Source organism: Meriones unguiculatus, chromosome 8 (assembly GCF_030254825.1).
Source record: "Meriones unguiculatus strain TT.TT164.6M chromosome 8, Bangor_MerUng_6.1, whole genome shotgun sequence".
Lineage (NCBI taxonomy): Eukaryota > Metazoa > Chordata > Mammalia > Rodentia > Muridae > Meriones > Meriones unguiculatus.
The window spans coordinates 104,019,985-104,044,003 of NC_083356.1; the positions used below are offsets into that span (position 1 = coordinate 104,019,985).

General features: G+C 39.6%; 1 pseudogene; it reads right to left on the bottom strand.

Moving 5' to 3' along the window:
• Positions 1-15,112: 15,112 nt before the first annotated feature.
• Positions 15,113-15,719, bottom strand: LOC110543150 (glutamine amidotransferase-like class 1 domain-containing protein 1; annotated as a pseudogene).
• Positions 15,720-24,019: the final 8,300 nt, after the last annotated feature.

The following is a 24,019-nucleotide window of genomic DNA, read 5'->3' on the forward strand; positions in this document are numbered from 1 at the left end:
AAGTAAATTTTTTATTTTAAAAATATTTTTTTCTTTTAAAATTTTTATTTTGCATATTAATTATTTTATTCTTTAATCAGTTTGACTATTTTACAAATTTTGAAAATCATAGCAACAAGGAAGCGACAATACTGATTCTCAGGTAAACTTACTCTTTTCTGCAAATGTCTGCTACTGATTAAAAGTAGAAATGTATAACATGTGTCCTATTAATTCAAAATATTTATAATTTAAGCATTTAGTACACGGAAGAGCATATGTCAGACATGGACATATACCAATGAATAAGAAAGACAAATGTCACTTCCACAAAGCAAAGTTAGCAGTATTTGTGTAAAATGTTTCTGTACAGTTGTCCTGAGAGTTGTAGACAGCAAGGCACCTTTAAGGAGGCATACATTCAATCAACCACCATGCTATACTCTTATAAATGGGAGTCTGGAGAATGCTTCTAGCTCTTGGGATGCAGATGTGAAGATCGATAACATGATTGAATTTAATAACTGATGAGAGCTGGGCCTAGAATTCAGTAAATAATCACTACTTACAGAACATTTTCTAGTATCCATTATAATCTTGACAATTCTTAAAAAAAGATCATGTTATCACTTCCAAGTCATAGATTTCTTCTCAGTTTCTGTTTCTTGGAGCTGGTTCCATGTGTTCAGTCATGTGAAACAGACATAGTTATCCAGCAAATGAAGAAAAAAAAATCCTCAAACCTTCTACACTCTTTCTTTACACTAAAGGAAAAACGATTTATATTTTCTTTCCTCTCACACAGCAGAGCTCCTCAAAAGAGCTTAGGAAACATTTAAATGTATGTACATTTTTATTCAAAATGCACAGCAGAGATCTATGGAGACACCATGATGTGACTATTAAGTTGAACAACACCCCATGGTTAGAAGTGGCCTATCATGAGATATCCGTGAGGAACAGAGAATGAGAGTATGCACTTGCAGCCACAGGAAGTCATCTTAGATCAAATAAATCAAGTGGGAGAGGGTACAGAATTCTCTCAGGAAGAAAATAAGATCTTGTTCTTCATTGTGATAAGATGAAGAGATTTAACACTGTTTTTCTTCATTTTGGTTGACACACCTCAGAAGATGGCATCCATACCTCATTCTTACCCTGAGATGCAGATCATGAAGCAGAACCTTTGAAGAAGGTGGTCCCAGGTTGGAACTGTCACCATCCTCTAAATTCCTCTTTCTGGTTGGAAATAGCGATAGACAAGTAGAAAATGAAAATTGAACTCTGGAAGAAAGCTTTTGGAAGAGATGGGTCTCCACTCTTCTTCAGGCTTAGTGAGAAGGGTTTCAAGAACCTTTTTGTTTCCCTGAGAACTTCACTCATGTTTCTGCCAACCCCATCACACCCACACTACCCCACACACCAAATAAATAAATAAATAAGTGGAGATGCACTGACTAGATGGCTTCTCAGAAGCACAGTGATGGAATAACAGTTCTGCTAGGCATGTGTGCAATACATGTTGGCTTGCTGCTTCCCAACTAGCAATTGAGCAGAGGCAGCAGGCCTCAATTGAATAGTACCTTTTCCAAGCGCAACACTGTGGGTGCAGGAGGGAAGGAGACAGAGAGAGGAAGAGAGAGAGGTCACATAGAAAGTATTAGAGGAAAGCAGGGACTATAGGGAAATAGTTAACTAAAGTAGAGCGATAAAACAGGTCGGTTCTCCAGAGCTGAAGGCTGCACTGAGGAACCTTTGAATACAACAAAAACAGAAGCAAAGGGCTCAATTTTAAAGTGTCTACTCTCTTAGATGAAAGTGATGCCAAAGTTACCTGGGTTCCATTCGTAGCCGGTCTTTGCCACCCTCTATCTCTCTTCCCTCCTCAGCTTTCAACACTGTAAGAAGAAGAACTGGTCACTGTGGGGAAGTGGAGAGGGTTAAACAGAGCCAGGCTCCAGGCTTGCTGCTCTCAGCTGGCTTTCCACTGGGGCTAGGAAGAAGTTTAGTTCCAATTGAGCTCAATGAATTTATAGGCTATTTTGATTTCTGAACTAGTCTCTCTCTCTCTCTTTCTTTCTTTGTGTGTGTGTGTGTGTGTGTGTGTGTGTGTGTGTGTGATTTAGAAATGGATGTGATATAGAAGTAATCACAAAAGTGCTTGGCCACTGTTATTTTCACTAAGAAACAGACAACAAGCCCATGGAGACATATTAGTGAGCAGTAGAAATAAGCAGCTATGGAAGTAAAGAACTGTCTCCTCCTCTCCCCATTAGTCTTGCCTATCTGATTACGTGACTTTTTTGAGTATTTAAAGGACAAGCAAATAAGCTTTCACAAACTGTATATGTCTGAGTCTGTCTAGAGCAGAAACAATACTACAGAGGACTACAAGAAAGTTTAACAAATTTTTAAAACCAGGGATGCTTAGGATTCAGTTTCTAGTCCTTTCTGATGTAGTATAACTTGATCCTTCACAAATATGCTCTGATCACTGGGGGACTGAGGATAATTCTAATCCATCTCCAGCCCTATTTTTATAACTGAGACCTCCAAGCATTCTGTGAAAGATATTTCTTGAGATGTACATTAATCTGGGCCCAAGAAGAGCTGCAGAAGTTGAGACCTAGCTTCATCCCATGATGAAAACAAAAAATGGTAACTAGCAAGTGAAAAACTTGCATTCATAATTTATTTCTGCAAGGTAGCTATCAGGCTTCCAGAGAGCATAAAATGAGAAAGTGCTCCAAAGCCAAAGAAAGGCTTGACAAAAAAAAAAAAAAGTCTTGGAAGATTTGGCCCTACTTAGTAATTTTCTCTCTATTAGATGTGTAGAAAGCATCTCAGAACAGTTATCAATAAAATAGATTCATAGGCACAGATGCCAATTACTCTCTTTATAAACAAAATGCAGGTTAATTAATGGCTGCCATGGATGCCCAACTGAAGCTTTATAAAATTTTAAATGTATTCCATCATTCAGAAAAAAAGAGAGGTGGAATTATTAAGTGGTTAAGGTGTTTATTTATTTCTTGTTATGCCTTTACAGTGTTTGGGCTGCAGTGTATTCTTCATGAGACGCAAGATGCTAAGTGAAGCTAGTTTTCAAGTGTCACTCTTGGCAAGTGAGATATTCCTTTTATAAAAATATCCACTGAGCTTTGACACTTAGACTGAAGTGTGTGTCCACGTCTCTGTTATAATGTGAATATGTCTTTGTTCACTCTGACTCACAGATCCTTCAGTCAACAAAAGTGCTTTACAGATGAGCAATTCAAAACTGCGAAATCAAAAGGTGCTATGTAAAACTGTCTTCCTCCAAGGACTACTGATCATCTTACCTTGAGAAACTAGCAGAGCAGATGTGACTGTTTCACTTCCAGAGCACCCTCGGATGTGTGCACAATGTCACTGTCATTCCTGCTCTGAAAAGAACAGTGTTTGCCAAAGCGACCGAATTGGACAGTAAATTATGCTACACTTTGCCCATCAGTCTCTGGTTCTAAAGAACTATCTCCTTCTTCCATTTAGTATAAGTATACATAAAATACAAGAAAACATAATTTGTTTTTAGGGCATTTATATAACTCTGCTTTGTGAGCTGTCCATGGCCACTATGTTATAGTTAAACATGTTCTTTAGTGTATTTTTAAAGCAGATTTTATTTATTGAAGGTTCCTATATTTTCTATATAATTAAATCATTTTCAAAACAGAGCCTATAAGATACTTGAATACCTCAGTATTTCTTGTTATCACCAAACAACAACATAACGGCTTTAAGATTATGTTTAATAAATTCCTCACCCTTTATTAGTCCAGATGATATTCCAGAACACACACATGTCAACATTGTCTCTATCACATTTGCCTAGCAAGCTCTAAGTCTTCAACAAAGTCCACAAGTTGTGATATTATAAAATAAAAATACTGCTTATTCTCATTATTGTCATTATAACTTCATTTTTTTCTTTCTTTAAACTTTGTTTGATTCTATGTGAGTTTCACATTGTGCACCCTACTTCATTCCCTCCTATCTGCTCTCTACCCTTGTGACGTTCCCCCTAAAAGAAAACAAACAAACAAACAACAACAAAAGCCTAGAAAACATGTGATGGAAGCCGTAGTGTGTCGTAGTAGCCCCATAGTACATTATTCAGTCCAACCACCTTCGCTTGCAAATCCTCATTGCAATGAATCTTTGGTCTAGTTCAAGGTCCCTGACTTCTGCCTCTACATCAATGTTGTATCCTCACTGGGACTCCTCCCAGTCATCCTGTTGTCGCCCTGTGTCATGAAAATCCTGCTGCAGCTTTGGATCTGCAGGACCCTTCTGTCAGAAGCCTCCTGTCAGAAGCTCCAGCAGTTCATGGATAGTGTAGATGTTGGGGCTGGCCAACTCAACGCCCTGGATCTGGGCCTAGGTGGTAACTGAGGTAACTGAGCTGGCCAGGCTGCCACCTGGCCCTTACTGTACCCTCAGGGCAAGAGCTCCAGCTTGGTCCCACTAGGCCACCTAATCCTGTCACAGACAGGGCAGGGTCAGCTCTCCCGCTCTCCCGCTCTCCCGCTCTCTGGCTGGCTCCACTGAGCTCCCTAGTTGAGGCATGGGATAGGGGATGGGGATGGGGGGAGGCTCACCCTCCCAGGTGCTGAAGCAGGGGATGGGTTGGGTCAGCTCTCCAAAATAACACAGGACGTCGTCGTCGGGGTCAGGAAGGCATCACCTCTGTGCTGATGCCACCACCTCACAACAGAAGAATGGGGGGGGCTAGCGCTCCCTCCCTCACCCCCTGGGGCCAGATCCCAGGAGATAACTTCATTCTTAAGTCAGGTGGTAGATGCAGGAAAGGTGTGAGGAAACAGGAAAGGTGGGACTCGAGGTGGACTGTATGTATTCTGGCACCGCTTCTCAGCACTGGAGCTGGATGGAAAAGAGCACTGGATGTGGGTATACATGGTTAATATCCCTTTTGTAAACTCAAATCACCTGGCACTTCAAATCACAGCAGGACTAGAGGCCAGACAAAGAAACCCTGCTAGGGGAAAGGAACCCGAAGGCAGGCAACAGTGTCAGAAACAGCTCCTACTCCCATTGGAAAGCCACTGTCTTTAACACCGATCATTGTTGCTGAAACTTAATAGTAGAATCAACTTCAAATACAACAGTGATTTTTTTAAATGTCCATTTGTGAGGTTGTTATAATTGTTGTGATCATGCTATAGTCCCCTGACTGTATACATAACGTAGCCAGGCTCACAAAATTGAGCAATTAATAAAGGACAGAGCACAGATGTGAAAGCTCTCTGAATCCAGACATGATGATTGTAAAAGTCTTGTGGTCCTTGTTGAACAAAGAGATACCGTAGAATCGTTCTCTTTGGCCCTTTGTCCAGGCTTGCCGTTTATCTGAGAAGGAAATCTTTGTGGCACTTAGAGCACCATACAATCTGGAAAGATTTGTGCAAAATTTCTCCATACCCACTACTTGAACCTGAATTCCAAGTTTTAATTTTATTTAATTATGTCAAGAAAGACATTTTATGCTTCTTTCTGCACATTTTAAACATATTTTCTATACGTATTACGGACACAATCACACAATAGAAGGCACAGCTAGTGTTTCAAATTAAAAGCGTGATTTCAATATTTAGCAACAAGTCATCTCAGTGTATTAATCACATTTCCCCTTGTCTCAATTCATTGCCACGATTTGGTGGTAGCACTTGATCTGACTTGAGATGGTATAGGTAATATGTGATAAATTGCTTAGCAAATTAGCAATTAGGACCTTTGGCCTGTTGAATTAGGCTGGGCCACCTCTAAATTGGAGAGAGGTAGTTTTTGACATGCAGTACAAGAAACTGAGTGCTTGGGCGCAGGTAGTACTTCTTCCTGACCATTATGTCTTGCAAAATGAAGTTGTTTCCTTGATGGCCTATGTTGCTTGGGGATTCGGTACTCAAGCCCAACTACTGAGAGCACAGATATCTTGAAGTCTGCCTGAGAGTTATAGAAATCTGTCTTGCAGTAAGTGTTAAGAAGGGGAAGGTCAGAATAATGTAAAAAAAAATAAATAGGTGATGATAGATCAATTGATAGATAGATTGATAGATGATAGATAAATTCATAGATACATAGATCAGGAAGGATCAACAAGGATTATCAAAAAATTATTTTTTTAAAAATATAGACGCGCATTGCATGCATCCAGGGGTACACTCACAACACTTATTATGTGACGAGGCAGCACCACAAAGGCCACCAGCAGTGACATTCATGAGCCTGTACAACACAATGCCAACTTTAATTTTTTTCTTCTAGTACCAAGGCTTGCCCGTAGCTTTTCTAATAGGTTAATGGAGCCTTCTGTCTCCTTAGGTAGAATGTACCAGAAATAAGAAGCTTCTTTGTGATCTGGGCTCTCAGCAGAACAGGCATTGACTGGTCCATTGGAAACCACTCAGGATGGTGACATCCAGGGTGAACACAAACAAATGTTGACCTCTGCATTGGTTCTAAAGTATAGCTTCCTCTCTCCACAGCCAATGGGGCACTGAAGTCTGAAGAAAGGAATTGAAGAAAATGGGAGGTCTTGTCTGTTAGCTCAGGGTAACAGACAAGTGTGGCATAGGAAGAAAGAGAGAAATACAACCAAATGCTTTCTGGGTTTTAACTTGAAAAAAAAAATCTACTTTCTGCTGATTCAGTTGAACAGTCCCTTGCCCTTGGCCTTTCACTCTATTTATTTCTTAATTATTTTCTCTCTGTATTTTTTTCTTTTTGTTGTAGCATTGCCTCACACATACTGAGCACATGTGTTCTGAAATATTCTCCTTTAAAAAATGTTTAGCAGGGGAAAAGCAGCCATTCTATACATCATTAATGCCCTGAATACTTGAAAACAGTGGAATTCAGAATTTTGTTTCCAGTGGTTTTATCTAATTATGACTTTGGGGTACATATAAATTTATATGTTTCGAAGGAGTATAACTTTATTTTTATAAAATTTGATACTTTTAGATTTCAAATTAATTAACTTATATTACTTTTGCTTGCCATTTTTTTAAAGTCTTAATTTTCCTTTTTAATTCCTTAGCATATCTAAATATTTAGTTTCAGGCCCAGTCATCATAAATGTGAATCTTCTTTTAATAATAAAATTTAAAAAAGCTAAAATGTTACGCTCAGGATGCGAGGCTAAGCACTGCACTCAGGGTCAGCAGCTTTCGACCCAGAGAAGAGCATGTCTGATTGCATGCGGGTTGATGCCCCAGGTCCCGCCTCTGAGAAAAAGGTATCGGACGGGTCTGATGCTCTTTGGGTGGATGACACCTAAATGAACATCAGTACAAAGTCCCAATTTATTTCTAATATCAGAGATCAGACCTACTCTTGCCTGATGCGTCTAAAACAAAAAGGGGGAACTGTAGAGAGCTGTGTAATGCCGCGCCTCAAAGATGGAGTTGGTTTTTGCCTTCCACCTTCCCGAGATGGTGAGTGCTCTCTGTCACGAACAACTCCACATTTGGCTAAGGCTGAGGATCTGGCTTGCTTCCATGTATGTGGACCTATCTGCATTGCCCACGTGGCACGCCTGGGTTGGCTACCCAGAGGCTATTTAAGCTGTGGGCTGGCTTTCCCCAGGGTCAGATGATTGTTCAAGATTCCTGAATAAACTGCATTGAAAAAAAAAAAAAGATAAGACAAGAACTAACACATCAAACTTGGACAGAAATAGCAAACAGGAAAAAAAAAAAAGACCCATAAACTCACTCATTTGCACACCCAGGAATCCCATAAAAAGACACTAAACTGGAAGCAATAGCATAAGCTCAGAGGACCTGTGCATACCTGTGTAGACCCTGTGCTAACTGCCTCAGTGTGTGTGAGCTTTGCTCATGTTGACCTGGAAGGCCTTGTTTTCTTGTTGTCCTTCAGCTCCTCTGGGCTGTTACACTCTTTTTGCCTCCTCTTATGCTGGTTCCCTGATCCTTAAGGGGAGGGATTTATCAGAGTCATCCCATTTAGGGCAAAGTGTTCCAAGATCTCTCACTCTCTGTCTGGCTGTGGGTCTCTGTATTTGTTTCTATCTGCACTGCAGAAGCGTCTCTGATGATGGCTGAGCTAGGTATTGATCTGTGAATAAAGTAGTATGTCATTATGAGTCATTTTATTGCTATGTTTTTCTTTCTTAGTAGTATTTGGTTTTTCCCTAGTTCTCCATGTGACTTTGTCAATTCCATTAGAGTTCTTGCCAGTAGGCAATAGTGGGAGATCCTCAACATTTTTGTATAGGGTATATTTAGCTAGAATATTGATACTTACCCTGGTCAGACCCTTCACAGATGGAGATTCCTTAATAAAGAGCTGTGAATTGATGTACTAAAGATTTCTCAGTTGGTTCTGGTGCCAAAGAAAAGAGCAAATGAGAAAAAAATAGATTAAAAAAGGACAACAAAACCCCTATTCTGTTATGGAACCAACTTGAAATTTACAATGGTGTCCCAAATTTCCTCTGGCCCTTTGGTCTTTAGTAAGTGGCCTTTTCATTCCTTCTTATTTTTTCTCATTGAGTTTGCTTCTTTATTTTTTTTAACATTGAGCTTAATGAGTACAACAAGTTCTGACTGTGTCATCTGTCAGAAATGCAGGGGTTGACAGCCCATGAATTACAAGCCAACTAAAACAAAAAAGGCTAAATAAGAAACCATAATTCAGACAGATTAGATTAACAATAGCAAGAGTACGCTGATAAAACTATAATGTTTGGATCATTAACTTGTTGATTGAATTAAGAACTGCTCATAAATTTAACATTTTCCCAATAACATTACAAAACTGAAATAATATTTTCAGAGCATATTTCCACTGGAGTTGGAGAGCTGTTTTTGTTTCTTCCAATTGTTTCTTAATAGCTTTTTGTTTGTGAGATTACCAGGCATGAATATATTTTGCTTAAATAAGCTACCCTTGATGGTTTTAAGTCTTCAGGATCTGCAGCCTTAAACTCACACAAAATAAAATTAGAGAGGGCGGAAGGGACAAGTACACACACACACACACACACAGAGAGAGAGAGAGAGAAAGAGAGAGAGAGAGAGAGAGAGAGATTATTTTAAATAACAGATGTTCCCTCATTCACACTTACAGAAGGGAAAAAGCAAGACAGAATAGAATATGATAGGGACAGAAGAGGAGACATGTTGCTATCCACAACCACTGTTCAATAACATAGTAAGACAAAGATTTAAATAAAAAAAAAAAACCTCTAGTTTTAGTCTAACTTAGTATATGTTAAAAAAAAAACAATTTGTAAAAGGCTTGGGTTTTCTCTTCCTTATAGAGTGCAATCCACATTGTTGCAGAAAGATGAAGGGTTCCCAGCTGCGTGAGCATACTTGAAGTGTTCAGCCTCTTGTCTGTTCATTTGGTTCAACAATGCATATAGGGTTTCACCTGTAGTCTTAGTTATTTTTCTTGTTGTTGTGATAAAACCCTCTGGCAAAAGGAATTTAAGGAAAGAAGGGTTTGAGGGTGCAGTTCATCATGGTAGAAAAGGCTAAATGAGAGGAGCTTGAAGCAGTTGCTCAGGGTGCTCACAGTCAGGGAGAAGAGAACAATGAAAGCCTGTCCTTAGAGAGCTTCCTTCCTATAGGCAGTCCAGGATCAAAGCCCAGGAAAAGGGGCAGCCCTTGATTTGGATGGATCTTTTCCTGATCTAGATAATCCCCCACAGGTATGCTCAGAGGCTAACCAAAACTAGATAATTTCGCACAGGAATGCTCAGAGGTTAACCTCATTTTGATAACCCCCCACAAACATGCCAGAGGTTAGTCTGATCGACATAGTCTCCCACAGGTAGACTGGAAGTTCAGCATCTATTCCAGATTCAAGGTGACAGTAAACATGGACTATCACATCTACTGTGAGTGTCACATGATTACAAAAGAAATAAAATTATTTGTCCCTGGAAATCTGTAAAGAAGATGAGAAGGATGGAAAGGATGAGAAAATGTTTTGTGTTTTCACTCAAACTGCCCTAAGGAATAAAATACAAAATCTTTATGGTATAATTTAGAATAAGCACTATCCTCAATACTTCAAACATTTTCTATACACTGTAAAGGGAAGTTTTGGTGATCATGCATCTCTTAGTAGTCTGAAACACAAAATAAGAGATGTCTCTGTGTGAGAAGCAGATTGGACATTACAGTGATGTCAGAAGATCTTGGGAATCTGGCAATGCCTAGAACACACTGGGGGAGAGATTGTTCACCTTTTCAGACTGTAGGGGGCTTTATTATAAGGTAATTTTCTAAATATAATTCACTTATTCAGTTTTTAGTTCTCTAAGTTGACTCTCATGTTTATAAAAACATTCTGATGAATATTCATGATCATCTTTCCATCCCCAGGTCACTTGTGATAAGACCACCTCTTACATGCCTTGAATGTGGAATGACTAGCCATACTTACGCTAGCCTAACACCAGTGATAAAATATTTGGAAGCCTGACTTCACTGCCATCCACAGTTCAGAATTAACAAGGCAGAGTAGGAAAAAAATAATGTTTAAGCAGTGCGCTATGAAATACTTGAAAATATAAGAAACCGGAAGACATGAATTCAAAATCCTTTACCTCATTTCCTCCTCTCAAAGCAAATTCACCATTATTGACAAAAAAAATAAGTTTGCAACATCTTTTATTTTTCCAAAGAGTAATGATGTTTATTTGGAAATACCATTATGCAGTTGTGTCCAACTTTTTAACATTGCAGCACATTGTCATCTACAAAGTTCACAAAAGAAACACTCTTCCTTTTTAAAATTCTTCTCTCATACAGTACATTCTGATCACAGCCTCCCAACCCTCCACTCCTCGCAGTCATTTACCCATATCTTCTCTTCCCAAATTCCACTGCTCCTCCATTTCTATTCACAGAAGAGCAGGCTTTCCACAGATATCAACTAAACACAATATAGCATGTTGCAATAAGATTAGGCACAAACCTTCATATCAAGACTGGGCACAGAAACATAGTAGGAGAAAAAGGGTCTCAAAGACAGGAAAAAGAGTCAGAGATACCCCTCACTCCCATAGTTAGGAACCTCACAAATTCACCAAGCTATACAACCACAACACATATGCAGAGGACCTGGTATAGATCTGTGATTGCCTCTTCAGTCTTTGTGAGACCCTATGAGCCCTGCTTAGTTTATTTTGTGGACCTTGTTCTCTTGGCGTCCTTGACCATCTAGCTTCTAGAATCATCCCACCCCTGTCTTCTTTGGGTTTCTCAGAATTCCCCCTACTGTTTGGCTGTGGGTCTCTGTATCTACTCCAACTGGCTGCTAGAGGAAGCCTCCTCTCTGATGGCTGATTGGGCTAGGTACCAATCTGTGAGTATAGTAGAATGTCGTTAGGAATAATTTCAATGACGTTTTCTGGCAGTCATGTTCACTTCTACCCTAGATCGCTGGTCCATAGATCAAGAAAACAAGTGGCAGATCATGCTGGCAAGGAAGTGGAGTAAAGGGAACACTCATCCATTGCTAGTTGGATGTCAAATTTGTACAGCCACTATGGAAATCAATATGGTGGTTCCTCAGACAATTGGGAATTGATCTAACTCTAGAACCAGATATACTACTCTTGGGAGTAAACCTAAAAGGCACTCCAACCTACCACAAGGACACTTGCTCAACTATTTTCATAGTGGCTTTATTCATAATAGTTAAAAACTGGAAACAACCTAAGTGTCTCTCAATGGAAGAAAGGATAAAGAATAAAGAAAATGTGGTACATTTACACAATCAGTTATTGCTTAGCTGTTAAAAAAAATAAGATGAAATTTTCAGGCAAATTGACAGAACTGAAAAAAAAAATCATCCTGAGTGAGACAACTGAGGCCCTGAATGACAAGCATGGTAAGTGCTCACTCACAAAGTAGATATTAGCTATTGAGTAAAGGATACCTATACTATAATCAACAGACCCACAGAAGCTAAGTAACTAGGAGGGCTCAAAGGGAGATGTATGCATCTTCCTGGGGAGGGGAAATAGAACAGATTTTGTAGTTGGATTGGGAGTGGGTATGAATGGGAACAGGTAGAAAAGGGAGGGGTGGAGGGAGAAATTACTGGGAGAAGCTCCTGCGACTGGGGAGCATTTGGGAGGGGAGGGATGACATGGAAACTGATTTCAGTGGAAACTTCCTGGAACCATAAAAGTAACCTCTGCAGAGACCCCTAGTAAAGGAGAATACGGAGTTTGAACCCACCATCTTCTGTAACCTCACAAGATTTCGAGTGGTGGAACAGGAATGCCAACTTGCCTTCATGATGTGCTGGGACAGTCATGGCTCAGAAGTTGTGAGAGTGGCTAATGAATAACTGTTCTAACTTGAGGTCCAAACTATGAGAGGAAGCCCATGCCTAACACTGCCTAAATAGCCAGGATCCAGAAGCTTAGGTAAAACTTTTGTCCCAGATATATGTGAAGTTCAATATTTCTTTGGTTTGGGGTTATTTCTTCTCAATCCAGAAAACAATATGGTGAATTCCCTACATAGTAGAGAAGAGCCAGAGTGAATTCTACAAGTTTCTTGAGCATATACAACAAAATAACTGGGTAGTCATACTGACGAGAACAAACAATATAATCACTGTTTTAATGGTCAGGTTTAATTGCCAAAAGAGCTGCAAAATTTTCTTGCTTTTGGCATTATTTGGAACCAGAGTGTAGATAATGGATGAGAGATCCATAACTGCTTTTCCTCCAGATATTTTGAAGGCGATCATTGTATGGTAGCTGCAAATATTAGCATGTTATTAATAAATCAGAGCAAACAAGGTCTTTGCTGACTTGCTGTCTTAACATTTATCCGTATTGAGATATGTAACTAGAAAAAGGAAATAGCTTCTTTTAGGTTGTCCAGACCTTACAAATTACAAAGGGTTGGAACACAACTATTCTTCACTATCTTGAGGAGAGGATGTGGAAGTGATGTAGGGCTTGGGAAGGTAAGACCAAAAGAACATTACCTAAAAAATGGCATTGTAGCTTTAGAGGTCATAAGAACAATGGTCATCGAACTTTAGAAAATGTTCTCCTTCCCAGAGATGCAAGAATTCAGAATACTCTATGTGGAATGGCTGTGAATGGCTGCTACTTAAGAAAATTAGCCCTGTTCAGATTATAATGCTATAAATAACATTTTAATACAGCATAACTTGACTGTGGCATGCTCATATTGCCACATTATTATACCAGCCGCTTTGTTATGCCCATTTCCTAGCGTCCCTCCCCCTCAACCAGTACAGGTGCACATAGTGCCTTCATTGCAATATGGTGGCTGCATATTTTCACTTACAAGTTTCTGTATTTATCGACTTTACATGTGGTTAAAGTGTCTTATTTAAGAAAAATATATCGTTGACAATAACCAAGTAATTACACAGTCATTGCTTCAATCTGGCAATATAAATCATTGTGATTTAACCTACAGTAGTAATAAAAATAAATGATATTGTTTTTGGTTCATTACTGCTGATCTAATAAAATGTAATGAATTAAGAAATTTCCTAAGTGAAACAGTCTCATAAAAATAACAATTTACTAATGGTGTTCTAACACCCAATGTGAATGAATCTAGAAAGAATAAACATTTTAATAAAAATCTATCTTTAAGAAAATTTCTTCCCATTTTCCTTATCTTCTTTTTTTTTCTAATCCACATGAATGTTTTGATTGCATCCATAGAGATTATTACCAGGAACTATAGCCTCAAGATGATTGCTTGTTTATATAAAAATTTTAATAAAAAATCCAGGAACTTGTGAGTTTCTGGGTAGCCTATATGAATTTAAGAAAGGAAGACATATCCCGTTTTCTGGGAATGCTTACATGCCAAGATTTCTTTCTTTTTTTTTTTTCAAGAAGTATGTAAAATATATTTGGTGTTTACACACCATCTTGCCTATGCCTAAACTAGCCGACTCTGGGGCACAGCCTCAGATTTTTGAGATTTTTTTTTCCAGGAATATCCATCATTACATAGTGTTCATGGCAGATGTGGGTAGTGCAAGGCCAGGGGGCAATCCAGGAACAGGGGTCTCTTGATCATTTCTTCCACTTTATTCTGGACTTTCCTCATTAAAGGTTCTTAACCACCAAAACGTATTCCTTCAGGCCTCTTGTGTTCCTCCAGTTCTCTTGCACCAATGCTACTTAGGAGCTTTGGATACTCAAAGTTAAGTGGAGGTGGAAGTTGGGAGGCTTAAGTTACTTGAAAGGGTCAATTCCAGATCTAGAGGCTTTTCACTACGGGCTACAGTCCAGGTGGGGTGCCCCATAATGGACAGCACACAAGCATGTCTGGAAGGGAGATGGCCATATCATGTCCTCAGCAAAAGCCTTGCAGGGTCTGGGAAACACAACTCATGGTTACCCCTCCTGCATAAAGCTCAAGCCCATCTGTGAGCATTCCATCTAGAAGTAGATGAAATACCTGGGCTGGGGCTTCTGTAAGCCAGTGGCCATTGAACAGAGGACCTTAAGGTGTGATGCTAGTAATTACCTTTGCTATATGGGTCAGAGTGACATCACTGTGTCCACTCCAAGGGCCCAGGACCATGTCAGGCTGAGCCAAGGCCTCTATTGCATTCAAAACCACAGACCAGCAAGAGTTAAACAAGGGTTTCACTTCTTCAGCAAGAATGCTGCCTGCTTAGGGATAGGATAACAGACACTGTTTACATTAGGCAAGATGAGTTCAGAGCAATGTCCAGCCTGTTGGTCCCTCCCACATGGTTCCCAAGATTAGTTAAATGTATGGGAATAGCCAAATGTCCAGAGAAGACCCCACTAGTGACTACTTCCCATGGAATGTTCAATTGGGAGTTCTCAGGGACTGCCTGGACAGCCAAGACACTCCACACTGTGTGCTGGGGATGGAGAAAGGGTGTCTACATTAGAACTGATATTCTACATCTTATTGAGGCCTCGACTGTTCCACAAGTTTCAGAGGGCTTGGGGGCCTCTGGGTAAGGACCAGCAGAAGTGACCACAGTGAGTTCAGCCGTTGTCTCTAAGCCACCAGGACTTCATCCAAGCTTACTTCTGACTGCATCAGAAGAACAGGTTTGAGAACAGAAGAACAGACAGCAGAAACAGTCTGGAGTTGGCATTCTGGCCAGTGATCATGTGGCAGCCCAGCTTCACATGCACAGAATTGGGGTCACTGGCACTGAAGCCAGTGCCATAGGCCTCAAAGACCAGCAGGAAGAAGGTGAAGCCAGGTACCCTAATGAGCATGTACCAGGCAAACACAGTACCTATCTTCACTGATACACACAGGGCGTCAACACCATGGCCAATGGCAGAGATGGGTTTGCTCTTAGAAAGGAAGTGATACAGTATGTTGATCCAGGGATTCACTGTTGGCAAGGTTGGCCAGGATGCCAGGACAAGTGGGAACCAGGAGAACAAGGTACCGGGCATCGTCTAATGAGTTAAGCTTAGTGGAGATGGCATATCCCTAGGGCAGAAGTCTCGTACCCAATGTGCATTGTTCTCTGTCACATACACAAAGTTCATGCCTTTCCTCCAGGGGTAGCCACCTGTAAGAAGGCAGCGCTGGCCTATGTGAAGCAATGGAGGAAGAATCGGGCTGAACCACAGTGCCATTTGCCAGCAGGAGGGCAGCAGACCTTCTGGGCAGTGGCTCGGACACCATGGCTGCACATCCAACTGACGTGTGCCCCTTATTCTTATTAATAAGGCAGAAGTTACGCAGAAACAGAGGATCTTCACTCCACCCTTGGTGGTGTCCTCTTAAAGGGCCACTCCTGTGTTCTCTTACTGAGTGGTGGACTTTCTGTCTTGTTTGATCATTGGTTTTTCTCTCTGTATCTCTCAGATGCTCTCCTTAAGCTCTTCCTCCCTTTCGAATATGTAATTGTAAGCATCACAGCAAGAGCCTAACGAATGACCAGTTTTCGTTCTTTCTTAATTCAGGAGGTGCAAAATGTTTTGAAATTTATATCTCTATATCCTCTTACTTTGAAATGGAATTGTCAGAATTTCATTAGTGTAATGTACCTAATGAAAATAGAGCCTTAAAGGCATAACTCTTTTCTCTGGTCATGGATATGACACACATTAACTGTACAGGAAAGTACAAACATCACAGAAAATGCCCCTTCCTTGACATTGCTAGTCTAGTCCACACCATATTAATATGCAAAATCACTTTTTTTTTTTAGAATTATTGCCCTTTGTTTAAGACATGAGTGCACCTGCCACCAAATTGGCAAATCAACTTGACCCTGTTTCTTCCTCAAGGTTCCGATCTGCCCTATAGTTCTTTCATAGTTTCTGGATCTCACATATGACCAAGAAGCTAAAGGTGCCTCTGGTTATCCCGTGATTTACTCACAGCTGGCTTTGCCAAAGGATGCTCGAGACTGATTGATGCTGTGATCATTAGCAACATTAGCAGAAATGGGAAGCATGAAAAAAGACACACGTGTTCCCCAACTCATCTCTTCTAGCTCAAAGCAGAATTTCATGCACAAGCATGCAAACACATCCTGGCATAGGGCCAAAACTTTTACCAGGGGCTGCTCAGTCTTGAAGGGATTTTTGTGTATTCCTTCTTATGAGGTCTATATTTCGGTTATTTCCAGTACTGATTTCTCAAAAGTTGTTTGAGCATGTAAATGTGCCTGCAATATAAGAATTTTTTTCTTTTTAATTTTTTGTTATTATCATTAATTACAATTTATTCAATTTGTATCCCAGATGGGTCCCCCTTCCTCATCTCCTCCTAATCCCACCCTCCTTCCCTCTTCTCCCCCTATGCCCCTCTCCTAGGCCACTGATAGGTGAGGTCTTCTTCTATTTCACCCTAGCCTATCAGGTCTCCTCAGGACTGGTTGCATTGTCTTCCTCTGTGGACTGGCAAGGCTGCACCCCCCCCCCCTCAGGAAGAGTTGATCAAAGAGCCAGCCACTGAGTTCATCTCAGAGACAGTCCCTGTTCCCCTTAATAGGGAACCCACTTGGAGACTGAGCTGCCATGGGCTACATCTGAACCAGGGTTTTAGGTCCTCTCCATGCATTGTCCTTAGTTGGGATATCAGTCTCTTCAGGGCCCCAGGGACTCAGCTGGTCTCCTTTTAGAGCTCCTGTCCCATCCAGGTCTTTCCATCTCCCCTTTCTTTCATAAGATACCTATACTCTGCTCAAGTTTGGCTATGAGTCTCAGCCTCTGCTTTGATACCTCAATCAGTAGAGTTTTTCAGAGGCCCTCTGTGGCAGGCTCCTGTCCTGTTCTCTGTTTTCTCCAGCTTCCAATGTCTAATTTGTCCTTTTGAATGAGGATTGAGCATCTTCTCCAGGGTCTTCATTGTTGTTTAGCTTCTTTCTGAGTATAGATTTTAGTATGTTAATCCTATATTATATAGCTAATATCCACATATGAGTGAGTATATACCATGTGTGTCTTTCTCCTTCTGGGATACCTCACTCAAGATGATCTTTTTCTAATTCCCACCATTTGCCTAGAAATTTCATGATTTCCTTGTTTTTAGTTGCTGAGTACTATTCCATTGTATAAGTGTACCACAGTTTCTGTATCCATTCCTCTGTTGAGGGACATCCAGGTTGTTTCCAGCTTCTGGCAATTATGATTAGAGCTGCTACAAACATGGTTGAACAAATGTCCTTGTTGTGTTCTTAAGCATATTTTTTTATATATGCTTAGGATTGGTATAGCTGGATCTTGAGCAAGCACCATTCCTAATTGTCTGAGAAAGCTATAAATTGATTTCTAAAGTGGCTGTATAATATATGTTTACATTCCCACAAGCAATGGAGAAGGGTTCCCCTTTCTTTACATCCTCTCCAGCATGTGCTGTTACTTGAGATTTTGATTTTAGCCATTCTGATGGGTTTAAGGTAAAATCTCAGGGTTGTTTTGATTTGCATTTTGCTGATGGCTAAGGACTTTGAACATTTCTTTAAATGTTTCAACATAGTATGGGAAGTCCTAGCCAGGATAATAAGACAACTAAAGGAGAACAAGTGAATACAGATTGGAAAGGAAGAAATGAAAGTATTATTATTCCCAGATAGTTTACTTGAGTGATCCCAAAGATTCTACCAAAGAACTCCTTCAACTGATAAATGCTTTCAGCAAAGTGGCTGGCTATAAAATTAACTCAAAAAAATCAGTAGCCCTCCTGTATACAAAAGACAAAAGGGCTGAGAAAGAAATTAGGGAAACAAAACCCTTCACAATAGCCACTAATAGCATAAAATACCTTGGTGTGATTCTAACCAAACAAGGAAAAACCTGTTTAAAAAAAAAAAAAAAACAAAACTTCGGTAGGATTGATATAGTGAAAATGGCCATCCTGCCTAAAGCAATCTCCAGATTCAATGCAGTTCACATCAAAATACCAACACAATTCTTCACAGAACTTGAAAGAACAATTCTCAATTTCATATGGAAAACAAAGCCAGAATTTCTAAAATAATCACGTACAATAACAGATCTTTTGGAGCTATCTCCATCCCTGATCTCAAGCTGTACTATAGGGCAACTGTAATAAAAACTGCATGGTACTGGCATAGAAACAGAATGGTGGATCAATGGAACTGAATAGAAGACCCAGAAATAAACCCACACACCTACAGATACTTGATTCTTGACAAAGAAGCCAAAACATTTCAATGGAAAAAAGATAGCATCTTCAACAAATGGTGCTGGTTGTTTACCTATAGAAAAATACAAATAGATCCATATTTTCACCCTGCACAAAACTAAAGTCCAAGTGGATCAGAGACCTCAACATAAAACCAGACACATTAAACCTGTTAGATGAAAAAGTGGGGAGGAGCCTAGAACTCATTGGCATGGGAGACAACTTCCTGAACAGAACACCAACAGCACAGGCTCTAAGATCAGCAATCAATAAATAAATGGGACCTCATTAAACTGAAAAGCTTCTGTAAAGCAAAGGACACTGTCACCAGAACAAAACGACAACCTAGAGACTGGGAAACAATCTTCACCAACCCTGTATCTGACTAGGGCTAATATCCAGAATGTATAAACAACTCAAAAAGCTAAAAAGCAACAAACCAAGTAATACAATTTAAAAAATGTGGTACAGAGCTAAACAGAGAATTCTCAATAGAGACATATCTAATGGCAGAATATAAGGATTCCCATTTTTATATTATTTCACATCATTAATCTTATGTCACCTATTGTAATGTTAGCAAGAGTTGTTTTGTAGAATCAGATTGGGGCCAGTAAGATGGCTTGAAGTGCTTACAGTTCCATGATCAGAACCTGAGTTCAGTTCTTGGGATCTATGAAAAAGATGGGGAGAACCAGAATCCATCAAGTTGTTCTCTGACCTCATCACACACACACACACACACACACACACACACACATGCTCACACACACTCACATGTGCACACATACAAAAGAAATGGAATCTTTTCTTTTTGTATAAAAACACTTCATTTTTATCTCTGAAAATTTTATTTGAATTGTAACAATAATTCAAGAATCATAAAAGGATTCTTGAACATTTAATGAAATAAAAGCAACAAAACAGTGATGGTGGTGGAAAACTCAGTGACTGACATGAAAAACATACTCTTCTTAGATGACTGATTAGTTAAGTGAGTTCAGCTAATACAACTCAATGAAATAATCCTCATTAACTGACTTACTGTTTTTACAGATTTCTGCTTATTCCATCTAATATAGCACATGCATATTCTGTAGGTAGAAATAGCCTTAGGAAATCTGATTTCTAGCATATTTCTGCAATTTATTCGAACAGCTGCTCCAAATAAAATTTAACCCTTCTACTATTGATTTATGCAGCCACTTTTGATGTGAACTGATAGACTAAGATCAGAAAGGAGAGGAGGACCTCCCCTATCAGTGGACTTGGGAACTGGCATGCAAGCAGAAAGGGGAGGGAGGGTGGGATCGGGAGGGGGGAGGAAGAGGCTTATGGGGGGATACAAAATGAATAAAATGTAATTAATAAAATAAAATAAAAAAAGAAAAAAAATGAAATTTCAAATTTATCAATAACAACATCTTTCACATTCTTTGTTAAAATTAACTTAAGAACTTAATAACTAATGCAAGTAGAATAATTATTTTCATAAAATCAGGACATTTTCTAATTACACTTGAACATGCATGGTTTTACAGGTATATATGTGTGTGTGCATGGATAAGGGAGATTGAACTCTGGTTTTTACACCTTCTTGGAAAGTACTTAACAGGCAAACATGAGATAAGTAATCTGTAAATATTTCACACACATCTTTAGAGGGAAAGAGTATTCATTCATTGAACCCTTGCCCAGACATTTTTATTTTGTGAAACATTTTTAACTTGATAAGGAAAACACTTTGATTTCTCTTTTAATTCTTATTTCTTCGGTTGTGAGTTAAAACACCAATGTTACATTTACAGTGTTGATCAGTTCTACTAGGAATCTCTTCCTGACCTTTGCACTTTCTTTCCCCTGACACTTGCACTAATTTCTTTGTTGAGCCATCTCATCTTTGCATAATGAAAGTTGGACATTTTCTCTACTTCTTGTATTGAATGTTTTCATGACAATGTGCTCTTGAATTTCATCCAATGCTGCTCAGAAATCAGTGCTCACTTGTGGCTAGCCCCATGACCTGCTAGCCCAAGAAGATACCATTTACTTTTACCTGAGTGACTTTTGCATAATATTACATTGATAATTCTTTGTTCTAAGCTGTTTCTGTTATAATATGCATCTTTTCAGGTAGGGATTTTGAAGGCAGTGAGTACTTGAAAGTCAAAATTTTCAAATTTTGGTAAATTCTATTTTTCTGATTGCTTTTATCATAGTTTGCCTTTGAAATCTAAGATATGTTGTTGTTTTTTTTTTTTTTTTGTGGTTTATCTCCTGTCTTCTGTTCTTTTTTTTTTTTTTTTTTTTCAATGCAGTTTATTCAGGAACCTTGAACAATCCTCGGACCCTGGGGAAAGCCAGCCCACAGCTTAAATAGCCTCTGGGTAGCCAACCCAGGCGTGCCACGTGGGCAATGCAGATAGGTCCACATACATGGAAGCAAGCCAGATCCTCAGCCTTAGCCAAATGTGGAATTGTTCCTGACAGAGAGCACTCACCATCGGGAAGGTCGAAGGCGGAAACCAGCTCCATCTTTAAGGCATAGCATTCCGCAGCTCTCTACAGTTCCCCCTTTTTGTTTTAGACGCATCAGGCAAGAGTAGAGGTCTGATCTCTGATATTAGAAATAAATTGAGACTTTGTACTGATGTTCATTTAGGTGTCATCCACCCAAAGAGCATCAGACCCGTCCGATACCTTTTTCTCAGAGGCGGGACCTGGGGCATCAACCCGCATGCAATCAGACATGCTCTTCTCTGGGTCGAAAGCTGCTGACCCTGAGTGCAGTGCTTAGCCTCGCATCCTGAGCGTATCATTTTAGCTTTTTATGGTATCCAACCATGCTTGGGGAGAATGTCCTGTTTCAATGGCTGTAAAGGCCTGAATGATCTTGGCTGCATCACACTGTTGTGAGACTCTAATCTTGCATATATACCACAGGCAAACCAAGGAGACCAACACCAGAAGGCCTGCTAACGCTCCCATGCCTGCCCATTCCTTCAGATGATTCATGGCTGCAGCAATCCATGTTGATAATCCTGTGGCTAGTCCCTAAGATATGTTTTATAGGGCCCAGATGTATTTGTTTTTCCAAATAGCATTATAATTTCCATGTCAGTCTTCGTGTGTGATTGACCTGGTTGATAATTGCATTTTTGCCTTTTCTTCTTTACTTAGGCAAACTCATTTAATAGTTTCCAAAGAGAGGTGCCTGTGATCTTAGCAGGTGCATGTGGTTCTTTTAAAAATTAATGCAAAAGGCGTTTTATCAATGATTGGTTCATTTTCATATTGATTTTTGGATGTTACTTATATTTGTTGATATTACCATAAGCTTAAGCAAGTTGTAAAGAAGCACATTTCTTGTTATAAATTGTAATGAGTAATGTCAACTTTAAATAAAATATTTTTTTCACTTGTGAAAAAACTTTATTAATCCTGACAATCTTATTATCTAATGTTTTCATTTCCCCTAGAGGAAATACAGAAAACATCATTAGGCAACCCAACCATCCCCTGCCCACTTCACAGTTTCTCTTTGTCCTCTTTAGTTTCTGTTTCTTTTTAAAATATATAATTTTTTTTATTTTACAATTTATTTACTTTGTATCCCAGCTGTAGCCCCTACCCTGGTCCCTTTCCAAGCTCTCCCTCCTTCCTTCTCTCCCTCATCTCCTCCCATGTCCCTTCTCCAGTCCACTGATAGGGGAGGTCCATCTGCTTCTTACTGTCGCTCCCACCCTGACTTCTTTGTATGCAGGACTGTATGGATACTTCATACCTTACTTATCTCTTCATCCTTTCATCATTGATGGACATTTTGATTTTTTCATTTGGCTCTTTGCATATAGCTGATGTGAATATTCTTTACAAGGTTTTATATAGGCACATGCTTTCACTCTTCTTTATTATAAACCAGAGAGTAGAATTGATTTTGAGTTAAGTTTACAGATTGTCTTGAAGACTATCAATCTATTTTCAGTTACTATAGTACTATGTCTCACCAATATTTTATAAAAATTTCTCTACATCATTATCAATACTCCGTATCTTTTTAATTATATTACAAGTGGGGTCTAATTTAAAGTGCTATTATTCCAATTATTTTAATATTTCCCACTATCCTCCTCACCTCTCATCCTTCCTTTCTGCATTACTCTGTAGAAAATGGATATGCTTATTGAGTAATATTTTAATTCCTGTAATGATATCTAAAAATGTGTTTTGAACTATTTTCATAGCAGATGACATATAGCTCAGCAAATCTATTCTTATTTATTTCAATCTATTTTAGTTTGCAATGATTTATTTACAGTGAGATACTGAGATTTCACTACGCTGTTGTTCCACCCTGTCTCATTTTTGCCACGGCTATTACACATGACTTAATCATATATGAAATAAACTATGTCTTTGATATGGTTATCATTTTACTTAACCTTTTTACAAAGCTAAGTAGCCCGGAAATGTGACTCAATTGTCAGTGTTTAACTGTTGTTCATGAAGCTTTGAGTTCCATCCCCAGCACCTCATGAACGCTGGCCTTGTTGGTGAACCCACGGAATCCCAGCAGTTGAGAAGAAGAAGCAAGAGGATCACAGGTTCCATGTCACCTGTGGCTACGTGAGTGAGCTGAAGTGCAGCCTTGGACGCCCCAAGCTGTAGGAGTGATGTGAGTGAGTATCCATACACACCGGTTTATGGTTACTTCTGGCTTTTTATTTCTGTTCTTCCTATGGCTCTCAGCAATCATGCTGTCATTTGTTTTACTGTAACAGTTTTATATCAGTCCACTGTCATTTTGCTGTCATTGTCAAATACATCACTTTATGACAGGTAACATCATTATATGCATAACATGTTAAGAAATTGACTTCTTCCTTTTTTTGTATTTTTCCAGACAGAATTTTTCTGTGGAGCCTTGGCTGTCCTGGACTGACTTTGCAGACCAGGCTGGCCTCAAGCTCATAGCAATCTGCTTGCCTCTGTCTCCTGGCCTGCTGGGATTAAAGGTGTGCACTGAGATGCCTGGCTAGAAACTGATTTCTTGGTTACTGAAGAAGAAAGATTTTTTTTAATTTTAATCTTTATTAATTATAATTTATTCATTTTGTATCCCCCCTGTAGCTCCCTCCTCCCCTCCCAATCCTTTCCTCCCTCCTCCTTCTCCACACATGCCTCTCCCCAAGTCCACTGATAGGGGAGGTCCTCCTCCCCTTCCTTCTGATCCTAGTCTGTTAGGTCTCATCAGGAGTGGCTGGCTGCATTGTCTTCCTCTGTGTCCTGGTAAGGCTGCTCCTCCTTCAGGGGGAGGTGACCAAGGA